Source organism: Lepisosteus oculatus, chromosome 2 (assembly GCF_040954835.1).
Source record: "Lepisosteus oculatus isolate fLepOcu1 chromosome 2, fLepOcu1.hap2, whole genome shotgun sequence".
In the NCBI taxonomy this organism is placed as follows: domain Eukaryota; kingdom Metazoa; phylum Chordata; class Actinopteri; order Semionotiformes; family Lepisosteidae; genus Lepisosteus; species Lepisosteus oculatus.
In genome coordinates, this window is record NC_090697.1 from 50,238,897 (window position 1) to 50,261,128 (window position 22,232).

At 37.8% G+C, this 22,232-nt stretch overlaps 1 long non-coding RNA gene across 2 annotated transcripts; it reads left to right on the forward strand.

Annotated features, from left to right (window-relative positions):
- The first annotated feature begins 6,389 nt into the window (after positions 1-6,389).
- On the forward strand, positions 6,390-19,339 carry LOC107077363 (uncharacterized). 2 transcript variants are annotated; one of them, XR_011181611.1, is made up of 5 exons: positions 6,390-6,544; positions 12,413-12,501; positions 15,077-15,223; positions 17,700-17,780; positions 18,369-19,339. It is a non-coding gene; the product is annotated as an uncharacterized lncRNA (long non-coding RNA). The 2 variants fall into 2 exon arrangements; XR_011181610.1 differs by having other exon boundaries at positions 17,700-19,339.
- The last annotated feature ends 2,893 nt before the right edge of the window (positions 19,340-22,232 follow it).

The following is a 22,232-nucleotide window of genomic DNA, read 5'->3' on the forward strand; positions in this document are numbered from 1 at the left end:
ATAGCTTTTAAAAGCTGTTCTTGGTGGAAAATGAAATCCAATAACATAGAACTCACTTTGAATATACGAGAACAGTATTTTCTTGATAATGGTTCTGTCGCCCTGGGAACCAAGAATATTCTCATGGTTCATAGTTTTCCAGGGCTCACTGCTGTGACCAGACCTTATTTCAGCCCGTCCTGCTAATTACCAAGCAGGACTCCAATTATTCCATCATCCCTTCTTCCCTTTAAATTCCAGGAGCCCCTCTGTTGCGATGCTTCATCATTCTACTTCATCATTACTACAGTTCACTGGCAGTACTGCCAACACACATCCCATCCCTCTCTCCGGCTCTTTCTCTCGGGCTGACTGTAACGGACACGAACTGGAATCCGTGTCAGATCTTGTAGAAGACCCTATGCGATGCGGTAAGAGCTGGAGAAAACAGGAGGCGTGGTAAAAAGGAACACACAGGGGTTTAATAGTGCACAAAATAATAGTGACAGTCCGTGAGACAGTGTACGGGGAAGACAAAACGGCATCCAAATCCAAACGGGTCCAAGGGCAGGTCAAAGCACGGTCCGAAAGTCCATCAACTGGAAATCCATCCTTAGATGCGACAAAGTTAAAATCCCCGGGAGGGGGAAGCACACGGACAAACGAAACATGGAGGTCCAAGGGTGACGGGGCGAGATCCTCCAGACCCCGGGCTCAGGAAACGGGAGGTGTCGGGGATGAGGCCTATGCCCTCAGGAGACGGACGTAGGGTTTCCTGGTGCTAGGCGGGCCTCGCGACATCTTACCCTAATGATGAGCCCCGAGGACTGGAGGAGCTGGTCTTTAAATAATAACACTAAAAGGGTACACCTGGAGAGCTAAATGACATGAACAATAATGAGAGCAGTGGAGCGCCCTCTAGGGAGAGATGTCGGGCGTGACACTGACACTTTGACACATTTTTCCTGAAGCAGTTTTCACTATGAGCAGTTCACTTTTGCCCAGAACCCCAGACCTTTCTCCAGCTGTCTCACTCTCGCCATAAACCTGTCTGCATCTCCCAGCACCTCCATCCTTCCGGGGCTGCAGAGTTCTTTGCAGACTGCCTTCATTCAGTGCGGAAACAATCTTCATTCTTCAAACTCCTCTCCACCTGCGCCGTTCCCAGCACCTCCATCCTTCCGGGGCTGCAGAGTTCTTTGCAGACTGCCTTCATTCAGTGCGGAAACAATCTTCATTCTTCAAACTCCTCTCCACCTGCGCCATTCTCACCACCCACCTTGGGTCCATTCCGGAGCAGCTCTTCTCACTCCATCTGTATTCCAGAGCTTGTTCCTGACTGTCTCTGCCACGCTGCCGGAGCAGCTTTCACTCAAGCGGCCCTACCCAGCGCTCACTACCAACTGTCTTCGTTCCACCTGTAGTTCCGACCTAGCATCCGGGGCTCATCTCAGGCTGTCTCTGCCCCATCACTGGGTTAGCCTTCAGTGCAGGCTGTCCTATCCTGAGTTCACTGTAGACTGCCTTCACTCCATCTTGCATCAGGGGTTCATCTCTAGCTGCCTTGGCCTCGCTCCAACCCACTTTCCAGGGCTGCTTTCCAGGGTCCCAGTGGAGCCTTCTCTGTTTCTGGAATTCCGTTCCCCAGGCTCTGTTCTGGTAGCTCTGTCCGAGACTGTGTTGGTGCAATGAGGTGCAGTGAGCCAGCCTTTGCCTCTGCTGTTGTGCCTTAGCCTATTCAATTCCTTTCTGACAATCTAGGCTCCGCCTGCCAGTATGGAATTTTATAATGATTGCCTCTTCTCCTTTCACTTTTCCGGCCTTGTTCCGAAGTGCTCGATCCCCGTACAGTGGGGTCTCTTCGGGCTTCTCCGGAACTCTCCGGTCTCTTGCACTCTTGTCTCTTGATTCTGACCAATAACACCCTCAGCTATATGTGTGTGTGCAACCGCAGCATCGTTAGCATCTCATGCTTTCATTTTAAAATAAATCACCACAAGGAAGCTTTTTCTCAGAGCAATCCTTAGGGCAAACTTAAGGTGTATTGTACCATACTGACACTTCCTATGGCAGATTTTTCCACCAAACTAAGCTGCTGGGCTTGGAGGAAACTGGTTAGGCATGTCACCATGTGATCAAGGGTGACTTTAAAAAGAGCTACAGAGTTAAATGTCTGACATGGAAGAAAATGACCCATCAAAGCCAAGACAAAACTGCTGGCCAGTACGGCAGAGTGGAAAGAAAGAAGTCATTGCTGGAAAAAAAATGTCACGGAGTGAAAATATTCTTGTGGGACCAATAAGGTGTCTGGGGCTGCATTGATCTTCACTTTGCAAAGCATGGCCAGTGGGGCAGTAAGGGCAGTATACTTGTATTCCCATTGTTCGAAGGTTCTTGCTCAGACCTAAAACCGGACTTAGCGGGCGACATCAGGGTCCACTTTGTTCATAACAGCAGGACTGGAGAACATGCTTCAGAACCACCAAAGGTGCTACATAGTGAATAGTGTTGCTGGGCTTTTCCTTTCTTGATATGGAGTTCAGTACCTGGCATTCATGGGGTAATTGTGCTGCTCTAGAATATGTGTCCCTTGGAGTTTTGTTTGTCAACTCTGGATGTTAGGCAAACAGAATTAATTGCTGTAACTGCTAAAGAATAAAAAGTAGTGTTATGTGAGTGCACTGATGATTCTGTAAGATAAAAAACTGTTGCAGGGGTAAAAGGGTTGTAGCACCTAGTATGTTGTGCAGTTAGCTGCAAAAGCAAAAAATATGATTAAAATTGAAATGATGGATTTTGGGATCACAATTTCAAGCCAAAACATCATCTCAAATCCTGCATGGAGTTGGCAACAAAGCATATAAGTAATACTGCAAACGTGTGATGAAAACATTTTGGAATCAGACAGAACAAAATTTGAGCTTTTTATTCTCACTGCAAACCACAAACCCATAACTGTGCATCACGCAGTGCAAACTGTCCCTATTGTCAAACATACAGGCAGCATTAAGTCACTAAAAAAGTGAATATACATAAATGGCTCAGTTAAAATTCTGACTGGAATCTAGAAATTGTTTTTGTCCTTTAGCAATCCTCAACCAATTTGACAGTGCTTGAGGGCAAGATATACAGTACCAAAAAGAAAGGTGGAAAGGTGCCATTATATTATACAAGTTTTTTGGCAGTATGTTGTCTCAGAATCATCAGCAACACAGAACATGTTTGTTTTAGGTATTTGCTCAAACTAAAATGCACTACTATTATCTCAAGCTTTTTCAAAGGAGAGTTTTTCTAATGGTGGAAGTATTCAGCAAAACTGAGTTTTGATGACTGTACATTTGCAGCACAGTGACCAGTATAACTACACTTGGAGAGTTGAGATGGAATTTTCAGCTCCGCAGGGAAAAGCGTAACATTTGATGATGGTCCAGGAACGCCACTTCCTGTCAGCCGTTTTCTTTAAAGGTTAAACCTGCTCTCTTGGGAATGCAGAAGGCTGACATGTACACCCCACACTTTTTTTTTGTCTGATTGCATTTAAGGGTTTTATCCTGTTTTGTAACCACACATATCAGTACTTACATTTTCCTGTCATTTTTATGCATTTATATGATGATTTTATGGACAGAACATATATATATATACATTATATATATTATATATACAGTACATTATATTTACAAAGTACGTTATATATACAGTACGTACTGTATATACTGTACATTATATATACAGTACATTATAGTTTAAAAGGGCCAGAAATTCAGTATTGTATTTCATCAAAAAAGGAGTATTAAGAAAAACTCAACTAAAGCCATATATTTTTATCCTATCTTGCATTTGGTCTACTGATTAACTTCAGAAATGGTGAAAGGGTTTATTAGGCTGTAATTGCTGTAAACAACAGAACATTGTCAGTGGTATGGTGCTCTTTTTGTTCTGTTTTGCACCACAGAAAAGTGAACCTGAAATTATTGTTATTATTATTATCACAGCTTGAATTCCTCTCTTGGACTCTCACTATCATTCTCATTTCTTCTGTTTGTACAGCTGTTGAATAACTCTAAAAATGTCTCCTAGCAGATAGCTGCTGCACTGAGGCCTTCATAGTGTTTGCCTCAGCTCTGTTACAGTACGTGACTCTTGGTATGTAGCGAAAGCTTTCCCTTTAATTTGCTCACATGTCCCCGCTGAAGAAAAGCAGGCATATTTATTTTATAAAGACCTTGAAATTCCCCCTCCCCCCTCCATCTACCCTCCACCCTTTCAAAAGGAACAGTATTCTGACACTTGAGGCTGTTTGTGTGTGTGTGTGTTTATGGTTTGCAGCTGAAACAAGCCTGGGAAGAGAGAGAGAGAAAGCCATTGAGAGGGCAAATACATTCTGTGTGATGTGAAAGTGACGTCAATTGGTTGGATCACAGCCAAGAAAGAAAAAACTCCATTGTGGTGCAGGCAATTAGTATTACCCTACATGTTTCTGCACAAGCATTCTGCTTTAAAGTACACTTGGCATCTCTATAGGAATTAAAAAAAAAACACCCACTCCTGTTCTTGCTGTGTTGAGTTTAAGAACAACAGGGGACCTGATCGTTGTTGCTTGTGTGTAGGAGAGTTCTGGCACTTCAGCATTGTATTCAAAGTGTGTGGATGTGTGTGTCTGGTCTTGCAGCTGAACTCAAGCACAACAGAGCTCTGCCTTGCTGGTGAATTTCATATGAAAAGGAGGGCAGCCCAGGTACTTTCTCTTCTGTGTGTGAGTCCAGACTGTGGTAAACAAAAGTTTTTATATTGATTTCCTGACATGTCCTCATATCCAAGGGAAAAAAAATATCTTTTTAATTTTATTTTGAATGTTTCATTTATCTTTCATTTCAAAAATGAAGTAAATCTAATTACAGTACATGTCATTCTAGTTTGGATTAAAATAGTGACCTTTGCCTGATGAGGCTTTGGATCCGAGTATCCTGACTGGAAGAAGCATTATCATTCACAACATTATTCTAGTGAGAAGAATATTTACAAAACCCTGAAACACATAGTGTTTGAGTCCCAAATAATAAAAAGGAAATAAATCAAAATAAAACATGGAATCATAATCTTTTTTCATTACTTATGTAGCCACTATAATATACAGTACTTACTGTATAAGCCATTGGCAGTAAAGCTGGTAACACATACAGTACTATAGGTAAGTGGGCTGTCAGGGGAGGACAAAATACCCCACTGAGACTATCTGCAGACAACAATGTCCAGCCTCATTTCAGAGTTGTCTTCTTGTACTTTATTGTGTACTTCGTGACATATTACCTCATCGTCTTTCACACGGTAGTGTTTTTACTTTTTTGTGTTGTTTGTTACACACTGTTCTGTCTGTTCTTTCACTTATGACCGTCATTCCTTGTTAAGGATAAAAGCAGTTCTGGAGATAATTGAGATAGATGAGGAATGTGGATAACATGTGCCCTGGGTGAAATTGAACTTTTGCACACTTTAGACTCATGAAACAAGTGCACTAGGTTTTCTGTGTAGGAGGGCCATGATGTGCCTCATCTGTTGTTTTCAATGACGAATATTGCGTGTGTGTTGAAAGCACGAGTTTGCTTGCCTCTCTTTGAAGAGAGTCATATTGTGATTTGTTAACTGTAATCTCCTCAGACTTAATGTCAGGCCAGTGATGATGACTTTTCTCCCAAGTCAATCAGAGGTCATTCTTTTGCAAGTGCATGTGACTTAATCTAGTTTCCTTCTGAGGAAAATATTATTTGCAGTGACTATCTTTTATTGGATGTTTTTGGATTGAGAATCCAATGGCTTCAAAAGAAACCTTCCCCATAATAAATGTGCATTGAAATGCATTGTAATATATTATTCTTCAATAATAAACCGTGCATCATTCTTATCACACTTTATGATTTGCTTCATTTATATTTCATTTAAAATTAAACACCATCTGTGCTGTGTGAGCACCTCTTTTCTAGACAAGGTCGCATAAAAAGGTTAAAAGAATGTCTCCCCTTCTGTCAACAATGACTGTGTAGTGTCAATGTTTTACAGCAAACATCTGACATTGGGTAATGACATTCAATACCGTGATTCGCTCAAGCTCAAAGTCTGCTTGCCTTTGAAGAGCACAAGCCCAGTAATAAAAAATAAGGGGATATTTAAAAAATGAAACAAGCATTTTTATTGTATAGCTACCCAATTTCAAATTACTTGGAGAAACATCAATTACATGTTAAGACTCATCTCATATCTACTGTTTAACTCCTGTATTACATGAAAATTAATGAGAACCTGCAGGTATTGTTCTCTGATATGCAACTCTTTCAAACATCCATCCTAGATGACATTCCACATTCCCTCACAAGAGGGATGATGCCAATTAGAAGAGAGAAGCCTCTCTCTTTGCAAGTGCAGATAGTGCAGCACTGCTGTTCCACTGCCAGGATTCGATCATGCTTGCCACAGGATCAGAGCCACTGCTCCACTGCATAGAGAGAAGCAAAATCCACAACACCAAATGAATACATCTTCTGCCATGGGAGGATTCTACACTGTCTAGGTATCGTAGAGGAACAGATATTACTTCTATAATTTACTCGGTGCCACTGAGCACTGTCCTCTCCTTCTCCTCAGCAGAAACCTCTGCAACTGGAGTGTATATAATATTGTGTTGCTAACTGAATGTGCTTTTTTCTACGGATATTTCCCTAGACAGATCAGGGGCACTGGTGTCCTTGATTAGAAAATAGCTATGGAATTTGAGGGGCTATATGAGGGCACCCCCGAGTATTTTTTTCTAATTGCTTGTGTTCTGTGCTAATAGCAAATGTATTCATTAATATTAAATTCAAATTTTACTTTATCATTGCTTTGTTTAACCACAGCAGTTCTGTAAGAATGATATTAAACGTCACACGGAATGTTACTGGAAATTCTGTCATTGATTCAATTATTAACTAGCTGCTATGTTTTTTAAAAAAGAAAAGGAGAATAAAAGCAAACTTGTAGGAGTCAGGGTTTACTTATTTTAACTGAATGTAAACATTTTGGTGATTCCATCATCCATTGTTAGAGAATGTGATCTGGTTAGTTGTCAATTTTAGTTTGCATTTTCCATCAGACATTTGATTCTGGTTTTACTTTGTAGAGTTACTTTGTAGAGCTAATAGTGATAATTCTGTATTATTTTCATCAAGAACCTACACTACCTGTAGGTTCATAAAAGCTTTTGACAATTTCAACATTTTTACCTTTAAAACTGGATTGAAATAATTGCCTTTGTTCTTTGAAATGTAGAATGACCATCTGGATGGGTTGATATCATGCTTCCTGACCGCAAAAAAAGTGTCAGCATGAGTACAAAACTAAATGGAAACAGTAAGAGTCACACATTGGAAAGTCATTGGCCTAAAAATCAAATCAAACAATAATGACACAGGGAAACACCAGTAGCCCTGCTACTCACAACTGGCAACCCCCTGAAGCTCATCAGGTGTGAGCCTGGTCAGCACCTGGATGAGAGACCTCCTGGGAAAAACTAAGGTTACTGCTGGAAGAGATGTTAGTGGGGCCAGCAGGGGCCGCTCACCCTGTGGTCTATGTGGGTCCTAATGCCTCAGTATAGTGATGGGGACACTATACCGTAAACAGGCGCCGTCCTTCCGATGAGATGTAAAACCAAGGTCCTGAGTCTCCCAGGGTGTTTCTCGAAAAGAGTAGGGATGTAACCCCAGCTTCCTGGCCAAATTTCCAATCCAGGCCTCTTAATAATCCCCGTCTATAACAATTGGCTTCATTACTCTGTTCTCTTCCCCACTAATGGCTAATGTGTGGTGAGCATTCTGGCACACAATGGCTGCCATCGCATCATACAGGTGGGGCTACACATTGGTGGAGGTGGAGGGGAGTCCCCATTACCTGTAAAGTGCTTTGGGCGGAGTGTCCAGAAAAGCGCTATATAGTGTAAGTGTAAGGAATTATTATTATTTAAACAGAAATCCACCAGTAGCAGGTCACTGGCAGGAGGAGAGCTGTAAAAGGATAGACGTAACCACTTTTTCTTGTTATTCAGGACACTAGGTGACCTTTCGGAATGTTTGTGCAGAGTTGGCATGATGCTTTCTTACGCCACCACTTTCTGTGAAACAAAAGAACATTTTGTTGATCTTGAAATGCATATTTGCAAACTCAGTTAATAAGAAGTAATATATCATGGTCTTAATCACAACTTTCTAGGTAATCTGCTCAAGACATCTTGAGAACATAAATGCTTATATTCTGATAGTAAGGAAAAAATAATTCTGAGAAGAAGTCAAAATCTAGGAGATAAAGCATGAAACTCTTAGCTGATGCACTAAGTGTCCAATGCTGAAGGGTTACATATAAACAGGTTTCGTGGTTTCCCCACATTTCTTTAAGTCAAAAGCATGTGAAGAAATCAGATGAGTTATTAATCTTTTCCTTTCTAAGCAATTCATAGAAATAGAAATTAAGATGTTGGTTAAGTAGTGTTTAGACTTTGCTCTTTGCCCTAACTTATTGCAACTCACTTGGTGTTACTCAATCTTCGTACTTGCCCTAAAGTTATAGCGAATACAAGAATTATGGATTTTATCTTATAAATGTCTACTGTAAATACCCTGTTGAATTCACTGATGCCTTCCTTTTATTATTAAAAAATCATAGCTTCAAATAATCACAAAATAATGTAATTATAATTATTTTTTGCCCTTAACATAAATGTGCATCGGTTTCCTAAAATATACAGTTATATATGGTACTGTCATACAACAGCAAAGTTGTGAATTTTCAACTATGACTCACTTGTCCAATTATCTTTAAAAATGATTCTTTGGGGGCAAAGAACTCTGGATTCTATAAATTAAACAAGGAACACTTAAGACACTTACGACTTTTTAATTTTACCTTTAATCAACAGAGATTAACATTTGAGAATGTGAAAAATATCTGCAGAACACAATTTCAGTCTTCATCACCTACCACACAATTTGCATTTTCTTTACTTAATAGATGGGTAATGCAAATAAATGTACAATTGATCAGCATCAGACTTTTCACCAGTACATTCTAAATTCTTTTTCTCAAGCTGGAAAACATGGGTGCCTTTTTTCCAGGTAGCTATAAACTCAGTGTTGTGTTAAAAACAATTTATAAAAGTTCCTTGAAAGTATGCTGGTTGTTAAAATCCATCTCAAGGTTAGATCTCATAGTGGTCATGGAATGCATGTTCTAATAGAAACAAAAGGGTTGATATGTCCATGCTATTTCAAAACTTACAAGCTTTTCCTGATGTTTTTTGTTGGGGTCAAGAAAAGAAAGATATGTTTGCTCTCTCAGCAACACATTAATTAATTAAACCACTTTACGCTCTTCTAGTTGGAAACAACGTTTCTAATGTGCTTTTGCAAAAGGCTTTGTAAAGAAGCACCCAGTGACAGGTTTTTTCAATCACAGTAACCTAAACATGTCCAAACCGATCTTTTTGTGGACATACTGTAAGCAAACATAGCCAATAATACAATTTGTTACTTACAGCAAGCACTCCCTGTCAGCCATGTATGTGTAATGTGCCAAGATATCTGAAAACATAGCATCTTTTCTTCCTATCTTTCTAATAAGCAGTGCTGTTTTTTTCCCTCCTCCACAATTAGGTGACTTCCCAAATCAAATTTTTGGTGGGGATTATTTACAATGTCATCCTCTATCAATGCCATTTTGGTGGGAAAAGTCTAATCTAAACATTATATTGTACACTATGAACTGAACTAAGGACTGTCAATCAAGCTCAGTTCTGTTATTAAATTGCTCCAAGTTATTAAATTGCACAGCAGGGTTTACTACATACATCACAATATTCTGAGGCACACTGTGGTGTAAGACACCTTGGTTAACATGGTGCAACTCTCTTATTCCTAGCTACTCTTTCTCTTCTTCCTCTGTCACAGCTCTAGTGGCTGCTCTTCCTCTGCAACTGGCCGTGAAACGCGATATTCATTCTCGGTCTCTGGCCTTCTTCCTGTCCCCTCTTGCTAATAGCTGTGGGTGATTTATTTCTTCCATCTCTATCAGCGCTGGGAAAGTGCTCAGTTTCTACGTCTCTGATTTTCTTCCTGCTGTAATACAGTGGCTTTTTGTGACAAAGTGGTGCTTCTATGCAGCCCCTTCAATAACTACTGTACTGTGAGTTCTTTGGCTTCTTTCATGAAGAAACCCTGGAGGCATGTCTATACTCTCCACCATGTGTGATATCCTAGAGTTCCTAGTCACCACAGCCAGGCTTATTTCCACTCATCCTATGTTGTGTCAGATCCCATCTTCCACGCTAAATGGCCAGCAGAAAATAACTCATCTGTGGTGCCTAGCAATATTGAGTTGTCACAACATATATTTGTTTTAATCTTTTACCTGAAAGAATCAATCTTTCATACAGCATTAAAATTATTTTAAAGATTATGGCTCTATGTTTGTGTTTTACTATGTTAAATAAAATTCTTCATGGTTTAAAATAATCCAGAAAAGACCACCCAGTAAGATGAATCTGGGCCCAGTTTTGCTTGGCATGTACTGAAATATACAGAAATAAATGGAGCTGTCAAATAAATATTTATTGGAAGGTTTTCAATGCCTCATTTTTCATTGTGTTGACCTGTCAGAGATTTTCAGCTCCATATTCTAAAATTATAGTTGGAGTATATTAATAAGTAGGAGTTTAGATTTTTGTAGTACACTTGATTTAATCTGATTTCCTCTGCATCCATGAAAGCACTTCAGTTGAACATAAGAAGAAGGCAAAGCAAAAGCAGAGATTCAGTGCAAAAATCCCAGTAAAGAACTGATGGTGAGGAAGAATAAACCAGACTAAGTACAGAGTTAGCTGCATTTGTTGTATGGAGTCTTATTAGCAATGCTGTATATCCTATAAAATCTATACAATCTATCTTTTCCCTCTAGATTGCCTCTTGGCCTATCTATGTCACTTTCTTTTTTTTTTTTTTGCTTTGTGACACACAGTAAAGTCAGAATTTGGATTCTGATTTTACAGTATCTTGAGTAGCTAAGTTTGAAAATTAATGTTGCTACTCTGTGAATGTTTGATTCCACATGTTCTACATTTTTGTCATTATTGCATGCTTTTTTCCACCCTCCACTGCAATTGCACCCTTGGTTGTGATGGCTCTGAACTTTGGCTGGGATGTCACTTCCCCAGTCAGCGAGTTAATACCAAAGTATTAGGTACACTATCTCTTTATATTCAACATGTTGCATTTTTGTAGTACAAATTTAATAATAATAATAATAATAATAATAATAATAATAATAATAATAATAATAATAATAATAATAATAATAATGTTTCTTTATTAGCCCTATACAATTTCTTGCATTAGGAATTCGTCTTTTCGCATACCCCAGCTTTTCTCCATGGAGATTTGATTGATCTATTAAATTTTCATTATGCTATGTTATCTCTAATTACATAAGGTATATTCATATACTGTAAGAATATCATTTTAACCTCCACAATAGTACTGATCGTACTGTAAATTCCTTATTGTGTGTATGTCATGGAAGAATTGATCTTTCATAATAGATTTCACTGCTTCAAGTGGAATATACGAAGGCAAAGGGAAGAGAAATTTGCAATGCTACTAAAAGTTGATTCATGTTTGAACCTGCAAATAATCAATATGAAAAAAAAATACTGCCAGTTAAAAAATGATAAAACAGAAAAATGACCAAATCCCCCGTTTGTTAATTCATACATTTAAAGGAACAGTGCAAATTCATTCTGTACACCTAGTAAGTTCTGAACCCTGAGAGACATTCCTGTTCTTTTGTTTCAAGGATGTGTAATTATCTCCTAGCCCATAGTAGGTCTTGCAATTCAGCCAGCACTTTTAAGCCCTGTCTTAAAACTAATGTTTGCACTCCTAATTTAATTCTACTGAATTAATTTATTATATTTAAATGTATACTGATGAATGTGCATCCAAGGATATTGCTTTTGTTTTGCTTCATCGTAAAGTGTCTTAAAATGATCAACTGTATCATGAACAATTTGATATAATTTGAAATGATAATACTGTATAATTTGAAGCTTGGGTAATGACTATTTTTCTTATTATGACTACTATAATTTACTGTATTACAAACATGTAGTAAACATATTGGCAGCCTTCTGCATTCCCACAGTACGGTTTTTAGTTGTTTAAGTTAAAAACGTTACAGTACATGTTGAGTAATTTTGAAATGATCATCATGTACCGAATTTACACTAATCTGTAACCAGTGGGGGCGGTACAGTGGCACAGTGATTAGTATCACTGCCTTGAGGCACTGGAGCCCTGTTCAGTTCCTGAGATGCTATCTTTCTGAAGTTTGTATGTTCTCCTCATGTTTGATTTAGCCTCCTCTAGGTGCGCCATTTTCCATCTCCTCCCACAGTCCACAGACAAGCTGGTGGGTTAATCGGCTTCTGGGATCATTGACCCTGATGTAAGTGTTGTTTGTGTCAGTGTGTCCTGCGATGGACTGGACTGTTGAGTGTATCCCCCCTTGCAGCTTTTGCTTGCTGGGATAGGCTTGGGCTCCCCCATGAGCCTGTATTGAACAAATGGATTAGAAAATGGATGGATGAATGCAACTAGTTTATTTCTCATGTGTGGTTAAAGGGTCTGTAGAGAGCTAGAAGTAAAATCTTTACAACCCCTGACCACAGATACTGTACATTGCAATGGATTCCTACTACAACTAACAGATATATAAGATTTTATTATCTAACAATGTGACTGTTGGGAAGAATGTAGCAAGGAAACCTGAATTATAAAGCACCAAAATGCTACACAGAAATACATGATAAATGATTTAGTCACCGAACTAACGATGCTTTCAGAATATGATCCTGTGCAATAGGAGATCCCATCCCAGGGCATGTTTAACTTATATTTTTAATTTATCATAATTTCTATTTGGAGCTTATTTATATTCGAAGTGGGCAATATGATTATATCCCCTACTAGAGCTCTTGGAGCTTTGTTATGTGCAGGCGATTGAAGACTATTTCTGAGTTTCCTCTGTGTTTTACTAAAATATTTCCTTTTCTGATGTCTCTTCATATCGGCACTATTTGTTCCTGCAGTGATTTTGAGATAGACAGAATCATGGAAAAAAAAATGCAGACTGCTGGCAATTTGTCATCACTGCCAATTAATAACAATCTCCCCCGAATGTTAAGATAGGAGGAGATTGCTGACAGAAGGCTTTGAGACTATCTAATTACACCTAATCAGATACTTCCTGTTTTGGAAAAAAATAATGGAAAATGTGCCGCTTGCCGATTCAAGTGGGAATTGGGAATCTGAACTGTGCCAAGTCCTGGCCTCAGGTTCAGGGTGTCTAGAAAGAGTGTTGTAAATTATATGCTGCACATCAAAAGAACTAATAAATCTAATTCTCTTGATATGAAATAGAACAGAAGGTTTGGGTACTTTTTAAATATGCATATGGTTGTGTAGAGCTGTGTTGTTACCTCAGAGGCATTAAACTCAATATATTTATATTGTAATTTCCTTAGTCTTTTAGATTAACTATTGGATTTAAAATAAAACTTTCTCAAACTTTTCTGTCAGGTAAGATGGCTATGCCAGTGCACACAGCATGGCAGTATTTTATCAAATACTAAGGATTTGTAAACCTGGAAAGATAATAAGATATTGAATATTTAAAGACATTTTTAGGTTTTCTGTAACTTTTTGTCACTAATTTGAAACTTGCTTCATAAATGCATTGGAGAAATTCAAACTTTTGACAACTTACAAGAAAGAACGTGTATTTTAGTTTCTTGGGACATCATCTGCAACTTGTACAGTGCACAATTTAGTCAGAAATAATTTCCTAATACAGACATGGAGAAGCAGATGTATGACATATGGGCCAGTTGGATTAATAGGATCCCAGCTCAGATCTTGATCTTGTGCCCAGTTATGTTGTATTTCAGATCAGAGTTCGATGTACGTAAATACAAATCTGTTAATTTTCATTTTACTCTCAGACAAGAGTAGCCTTACTCCACTTTTCATTTGTGAATGGAAAAAGTAATTACCTGCAAAGTGTTCAGATTAGGCTTTATGTCAGAAATTCATGGACACCTTTTTTGTCACAAAATAAAATGACCTCCTGGTTTGCCATAAGTGTAGAATAACTTATTTTGGAGATAACTAATTAGTTATTTAAAGCTATTTACACTAGCCATAATAAAAGGCTGGTGTAAATACAGTATATGGTATACTAGAATATAGAATAATACCACTAAAGCACAAATAGGTATGATTTGAGCAACATGAAAATGCTTTAGTGCAGCCAAATTTTTTACGGAATCATTTCAATATTAACCATTCAGTGTAATTATTATATATAGTATAATTATTATATTCAGTATTATTATATAAGCATCCATACACAGTAAAATAATAAATACTACAGGATAAAAGTCTAATATTAATTACTGAAAGTGGGGGAATATATACTGCAACCTAATGTACAGTATTACAGATTACTATACTGTATCACTGAAAATAATTAAAATTAATCAATGTGTTCTTAACATTTTATTGCATTATTGGATTTTGACTAGTGTATTTCCAGTTTCTGTTCAGCAAAGCAGGAGCATTACAGTCCCTTCAATATTTTTCTCACTGAACCCAGAAGTTGAACCGGCAGGGCATAGCGTCTAGGCTTTTGCGAACTAGCTACAGCAAAAAGCCATTTATGTAGCAGATCAAAATGTCCCGGCTTGTCCTGATCTGCTTATTAAAACACTCTTCTATAATCTGTCTCCCTGGAGTCATCCAATCTTGTTTTCTAGCCTTTTTATAGAACTGATTTGCTGCTTTTTTACTATAAAAGCAGCATGTGAGCCTGGAACCATAATCAGGTCCAAGCCTGAATCATGTCACTTGCCTGCTGTAACCAGGATTCCGAAGGCTGTGATGTACCACTAGTGGAATGCTGCAGCAGGGGCAGGATGGGCATCATTCAGGTTTCTCTCAGCTCTCTGAAAAATGTATTCTAGAATCCAGAGGACTCCACGTGCCAGTGAACAAAGTGCCACTCGTCCATTCTACTCCAACTCTCCTGCGAGGCGCTGTGTACTGTGCAGAATGTCAAATGATGATAGGCATGTGCAAGAGACTCAAACCAATTGGAGACTTCAAATTGGGTGAGTATTAAAATAGAACACAAAAGAAAGGACAATTGTTCTGACATCTAATTCAAATTATACTGAATATTTTGTTACATAGCTTTAAATATTAACACCAACGGCCCTTGGCTTTGTTGCTATGAATGTGCCGTTATGTTTATTTTCTTTGTCAGATTCAATTATGCCAGATACCCAAGAGAGTACTTCCAATTCCAAAGTTTGTCTTCACTGGTTTGTCTTTGTTCAAACTTTGTCTCCTAGTGTGGCGTCACTTTCAGGAAGCTGCAAAGAAAACTTTGTAGAAAAAAAAATCATTACTTTAATATTCCATTTTGATTAATAAAATACATTAACAATAATACATTATGATTTCAGTGAAGAACAGCACTTCAGGCAGCATCTCTGACCCTCTTCAGTGTTGTGTGTGCAGTAAGCATGGGAGACTGGCAATTTACAAGCAAAATGATTAACAATTAACAATTAAACAAGTTTTAAATTTACTGGTACACTTTTTCAAACTATGCAGTTCAATTGATGGCATTCCTTCCTCTTTGCTGATTATGTCTGCTCCTCTATAAAGCTTTTTTGCCACTACAGTATATCTATTTTTTTCAACTATCCATCCATTTTCTAACTATTTCATCCAATTCAGCACCTACAGTATCACAGAGCCTATCACAGCAAGCAAAGATGGGTAAACTCTAGAAAGAACTGCAGGGTGCAGACACAGACACAGACACGCACACGCAGGGCCAAGAGCATCTAAAAGGTAGCCTTTACATATTCATATTCTTAAAAAACTGGGCTCCATTATATGATAAAATAAATAAAGGGTATGACATCTTAATTCAATAAGAAAACAGGTAGTATTCATATTTAAAGTTTTAAGATATAGAATTCAGTAAACCTTTAAAAATAATATTACAAATTTTCGAGCAATTAAACACAACCGGATATTAAGAAAAAGCACATAATTATTTTACATAGGTTTATTCCACGCTGAAAACACCTGAAGAAGGCTCAGTGGCCGAAAGGTTGTGTTTTCTTTCTTCTTTTTTTCAGTATGGAATAAACCTATTACTTGTTCCTTTGCAGCCTACGCATGCTGACGCAGCTACCCAACTGAATTATTTTATATAGCTTGCATGCGCTATTTGTTTTAAAAATATTTTTTTTGTTTTCCTGCTACAAGTTTTTTAGAAAGACTTTTGGATTATCCTTTCACATGATTAGTCATACAAATAATATTCTAAGCATCAAATAATAATAATAATAATAATAAACTTTATTTTATATAGCGCCTTTAAAGGTGGCTTCTCAAAGCGCTTTACAGGATGACAATAACAATAAATAAGAAGACTACAACAATAAATAAGAAAATTTCACAAGACAGGACACAATTATAATTACAACAATACAACAATAACAATAGAGGAGACCGTGGAAGATGGTATTAAGAAGAGCAGAGGGGTGAAGAATGGAAGCAGTTAAGTAAAGGCTTTTCTGAAAAGGAGGGTTTTGAGTCTGGATTTGAAGGAGTTTAGAGAAGGTGACTCTCTAATATCCTTGGGCAAGGAGTTCCAGAGCTTGGGGGCATAGCAGGAGAAGGCCCTGTCGCCCATACAATGTAGACGGGCTTGGGGGACAGTAAGGAGGGCAGAATTTGAAGAGCGGAGGTTGCGAGGTGGGGAGTAGGGCGATAAAAGTTCAGACAGGTATTGAGGTGCCAAGCCATGTAAAGCCTTGTAGGTGAGCATGAGGATTTTAAAGTCTACGCGGAATTTGACCGGAAGCCAGTGCAAGGACTCCAGGATAGGAGTAATGTGAACACTTGCACTAGATCTGGTCAGGATTCTGGCTGCTGAATTTTGGACATACTGCAGCTTGTTCAGAGTAGATTTAGATACCCCAGGGAGCAGAGCATTGCAGTAGTCAATTCGAGAGAATACAAATATGTTGATCAGCTTTTCAGCCACAGTTAATGATAGCATAGGGCGTAGTCTTGCGATATTTCTAAGGTGAAAAAAAAGATGTTTTGACAGTATGCTGTACATGTGGGTCGAATGTTAAGCCAGAATCGAATATAACCCCAAGGTTATATTCGTTATATAAATGAAACTTATCACAATGAAGTAGTTCAGGTGGGAGTCCAAAGAAGGCTCAACAGCTGAATCGTTGTGTTTTCTTTTGTCTCTTTTCAGTATGGAATAAACCTATTACTTGTTTCTTATCACAATGAATGCATGTGTATTTTTTAAATATAATTGTAATTTAAATTTAATTAAATGTATAATACAGTAGATCACTTTTAACTGACTTATACGCTTGAGTGACTTCAGTTTTCAGTAAGCTCTACTGTATATCAAATCATTTGTGGGAGAACTGTGTAATGACAAGGCATATTATTTCACTTAGAATTAAGTGTTGTTAAAGATTTATAATAATTATTGTGTGCTTTGACCAAGCAGTCTGCTGTCTCTCTCTAAATGCACAGGAATGTAGCTAAAGATGCCACTCTTTGTGATCTCTGCCACAGAATGACCTACTGGTCTTTGCAAGTGAAAAAGTAAGGGAGGTGAGTTTGTCTTTGGGATAATGGCCTCTTTCCCAGAACAGTGACGATCAAAACTCCTGTGATGGATATCCGCTGCTGGCACCTGGGTGTCTAGCAGAGAGCATATCTGTACCTGATCTTAAAATCACGGGGCATCGTCAATCACCCAGAGGAAGCTCTACCAATCAGTGATTAGCAGGGCGGGTACCAGAACCAAACCTGATGGCCTCTCGGCCAATAACCAACTGGCGATGTTGCCTCATATAAACTGTAACCCAACACATTCTGGATGGTTAACACAGACATTAAATCTCTCTCTCTCTAAACTAGCAAACTGGGTTTTTTTCAACCATATGACCGCAAGCAGTCCAAGTCAGGACTTTTTCTCGAAAAAGCCAAGTTTAGAGAGTGAGTCAGAAAAGTGCCAAATTCTAAGATATTCTTCCAGAAGAGATCTTGCATTCGCAAACCCACTATTTTTCGCCTGATCAACAGAATTAGACAGTTGGACTCTTTCTCGTAATTCTACATGATGTCACTTCCTCTTGTTCACATTTATCTTTCTTCTCATTTGCAGTTACCCCTTTTTTCATTTCTCTCTCCATACAGTATTCAGGTCCTGTTTAATCGTCATATGCCCAGGTGGTTGTCCCTCAGGCAAGAAGGTTAAACCAAAGTCTTTTATGCACAGATCTTCAGTAAACGTTCCTAAAGTTAGGAGATGTTATTGCTTGTACCTGTTTTTTTCTTTGCTTTCACGTGGGAGGCTGAGGGCTGATAATAGAACAGACCAGCCAAATCCCCTGCTGTACAGATGCCAGCACATTGATCAAGGAGAAACAGGTGTCTCTGGCATGGTGTTGACAGTTTCTATTGTATTGGTCACTCTAGCAAATCCCCTGCTTCATCACAGTACAAATACAGTACATGTCAGCTATCCAGATCTATTATTATCTGAATGTTGTTGAATATCATGTTTTCTATGGGGTCTACTCATATGATAGCATTTAAAAACACTTCTGTGATATTCAATGGATTTGGCTATAAAATATAACGACAGACATCTGTTTTATAGATTGTAAAGAGAGTCATTAAAAAGGCCACAAATGATCTTAGTTTCAATAGTCATTTGTAGTATTTTTAATGCTTTGAGTACATAAATGTCAAATTACAATGTGAATCACATGCTTTTCCATTTGATGTTTGTGATACCTATATCATATGATATACAGTATGCTTCTGAAACAAAAGATCATCCAAGGATATCCAGCTGTTCATTTTAAAGGTACAATGCGTGTGAAAGCTGTGGGAACAAAAGTCCTCAAGTATGCACAGTAGTTTAATTTTTCCCTTTTCTAAAACATACAGTATTTCATAACGACAAAACACATTAATGAACTGGTGAACCAAAGCATTCCAGTTTTTCTAAAAGGTTTGAAGTTAAGATAAATGGAAAGTGTCATCAACAGTATTTATTGTATAACTTCTGTTCATATTGGAGGAAAAATAAAGTACAATTTTTGTGAAAAATGAAAAGTGAAAAATTTATCATCATTAAAATTATACTTAAACTTTAACTATTCAGGATAACATGTATGACTTAATTAAATACATTTTTTTTCTAATTTTATGTGGTTTATTGAATGCCATTTCTTGGGAAATGTTCGTATAAAGATATCAAGGTGATTACCGTGTTTTGATATTTTCAAACAAATATCTATTTGCACTTTTTTTTTGCTATGCCCACCTAATTTGGAATTGCCTTCTGCCAGAGGTTCAGCTCTGACTGGAGGGAAGCATGCCCATCTCCAAGAACACTGAATGCCTACAAGTGCCTGGAAGGTGATGGGGGTCACTGTTTGCTTTGAGCCCAAGACAGCCCTGTCACTGATTAATCCCATCCCTACCCTTAGTACTCTCAGGGAGTGTAATGTAGGAAGTTTAACCCTAAACATAACTTAAGTTTTCACCTATCTAAAGAAACTGTACTTCGTACAATACTGAAATCCATTTCAAGCTGGAATTTCTTGAGCAATTGATTGATTGAAAACCTCTTTGGGTGCAGGTGTCATAGGTAATAATCATACTGCATATAAAGTGGTTTTTATAAGAATTTCTTTAAATTTTGCTGATACCTGGGATTACTGTTTCAACTGGTTTAAAATCAGCACTTAATCTACAGTACGGTTATAGAAAGTGACTAGTTAGGGTTAGGGTTAGAAAAATCTTAAAGCTTTGACTTCACTCAACATGATTGGTTTCTTCCTCACAGTTTAAAAAAGATAGAGTGTTGTAAGATTCAAGTATAACTTTAAATTTTTATGGTAGCGGAATGTAGGGTTTTGTCGTATATTAAATGTTTTTTAGAAGCATTTTTATAACTTTTGCTAACATCATTGTCACTGGTGTTGTGTAGAATTCTCCTGTGGTGGACGATCTGGGCTTTTGGCACCTTGGAGTTACCCACTGTCTAGAGAGTGTTGCTGTACATTTTGTGTTCAGTGCCTGTGAGCAACCAGAATTGAATCCCAGCAGGAGAATTGAATCCCAGCAGGAGAACTGCATTTGTCATCTGAAGATGTCTGAAAGAATAAAATTTCCCTCTGCCATTACATTGAAGACAAGCTCCAGGTCTACAGTATAATTAGAATCACCCAAGAGGATCAACATTTTTTAAATGAAGGTAAACAATCTATTGTTTAGTATGTCCACATTTAAACCCGATAAAGGGGTAATCCAAGAACTGAGGTTTCAATTTGTTTTATCAGTTTGCAATAATTCCTTAACATACAGTACTATTCTTTTTCATTCTTTCTGAGCAAGTGATGTACTGTATAGGGTATTTAGCACAAAATCAGTATACAGTAACAGAATTTGATTCTATTTGAGATTTGGTTTGTAAAAGCTGTACTCTGGGATTTGTTTTATCTTATTAAATTGTCTTATCCTTGTACTCCCTTAAGCAAAATGTTTTTTTTTAATCTCCAGGGCATTATGTTTGAAAGTCTTTTACAGACATGTTTCACTCTACATAACTGAGTGTGGTACATATTTTTAACAGTAGTTTATGAAACCCATAAGAACCTAAAGAACAATAAACAGCATCTCTTCCAAATCATAATGCCGGAAAAGAATTTGGTGCCATTGGTTTCGCCTGGCCTTGGACTTTTTTGTTTTTGGATTTCTCTTTGGACTCGTCCCTGGATTGTTTGCCCGCTTACACCTCCCCAGACCACCAACACTCCTTGGACACGCCCCCCTGTTTTTATTCCCGTATCCTGCATGCCTTTTTCCCTAGTGTTTTCCTCACTCAACCCTGGATCGTGTCATCTGCATAGGGTCTGGAAAGAACTGTTCCTGCCAGGAGTAATATACAAGAAGTAATAATATTTGATTGCTTGTACTGTAAAGTGCCATAAAATATATATAGATAAAGATTTTACACATTAAGATTAGGCAGGTAGATCTCTTGTCAGGCCATAAAGGCCCATGGGGAATGGGGGGCAATGGCCACCATTTTCCTTGGCCACCCAACACTAGAGCTGGAGGTGATGTTTTTTGACAATTAGTTTTATAGAACAGTTAGGAAATGAACAAATTGAGAAATTGAGAGAATCAATTATAGAATTGGACTTTACATTTGATTTTTATATTCAAAAGAAGATTTATTTCCATCTCTTATATTATTAACTGACATCAGAAAGTTGTATTTCCTAATATGATCTCCATTATGTTTTACCACGGATACCTTCCTTTCTCCACTTCCTTAATGATGCATGAAAATATTGAGATATACAAACTATATTTTAAAAGTGAAATTAAAATTTTGTTCTATTTATTTTAAACTTCCTCTCCAAAATAAAACCAATTCATGATTAAAACAAGTTGCCTGATGAGGTGTTCAGAGATATTTTCAACATACCAAATTAGTGCAAACAGTGTTCCTCACATCAGCTCAGTCAAAGGCTCAGTCCTTCTAACTCTTGACAAGTACCAGAAAATGTGCCACTCTTAGGCACAATATCTTAAAATAAATACATTTAACAGAACACTTGTGACAACAAGTAAATAATCCCATAACAATTCTTATTTTATTGTATAAACAAGGGCCTTTCTCAATAAATATTTGACATAACTTTTACTAAAGGCCTATTGTAACTGGTGCAACTGGGATGTGTTTATTCTCTTTGGCAAGATTGTTCAAATAATTACTGTTAACCACGCATTTATTCAGTGAATTGCACTAGTGTTCTGCAAATGTATGTAATGTTAGTGAAGAGAAGGGGAAAAAGAATTGTTTTTAAACAAATATTGTATTGTGCACTTCCATCTTTAGCTTACACATTTACACACAGATCCTGAATGATTGCTAAACTATAGTGACCTTGAGGTCCACTTAGGTATCTTGTCTCTTGAAAACTCCACAAACACAAACCATTAGTACAGTACAGAAGAATTATACTGTGTCATTGC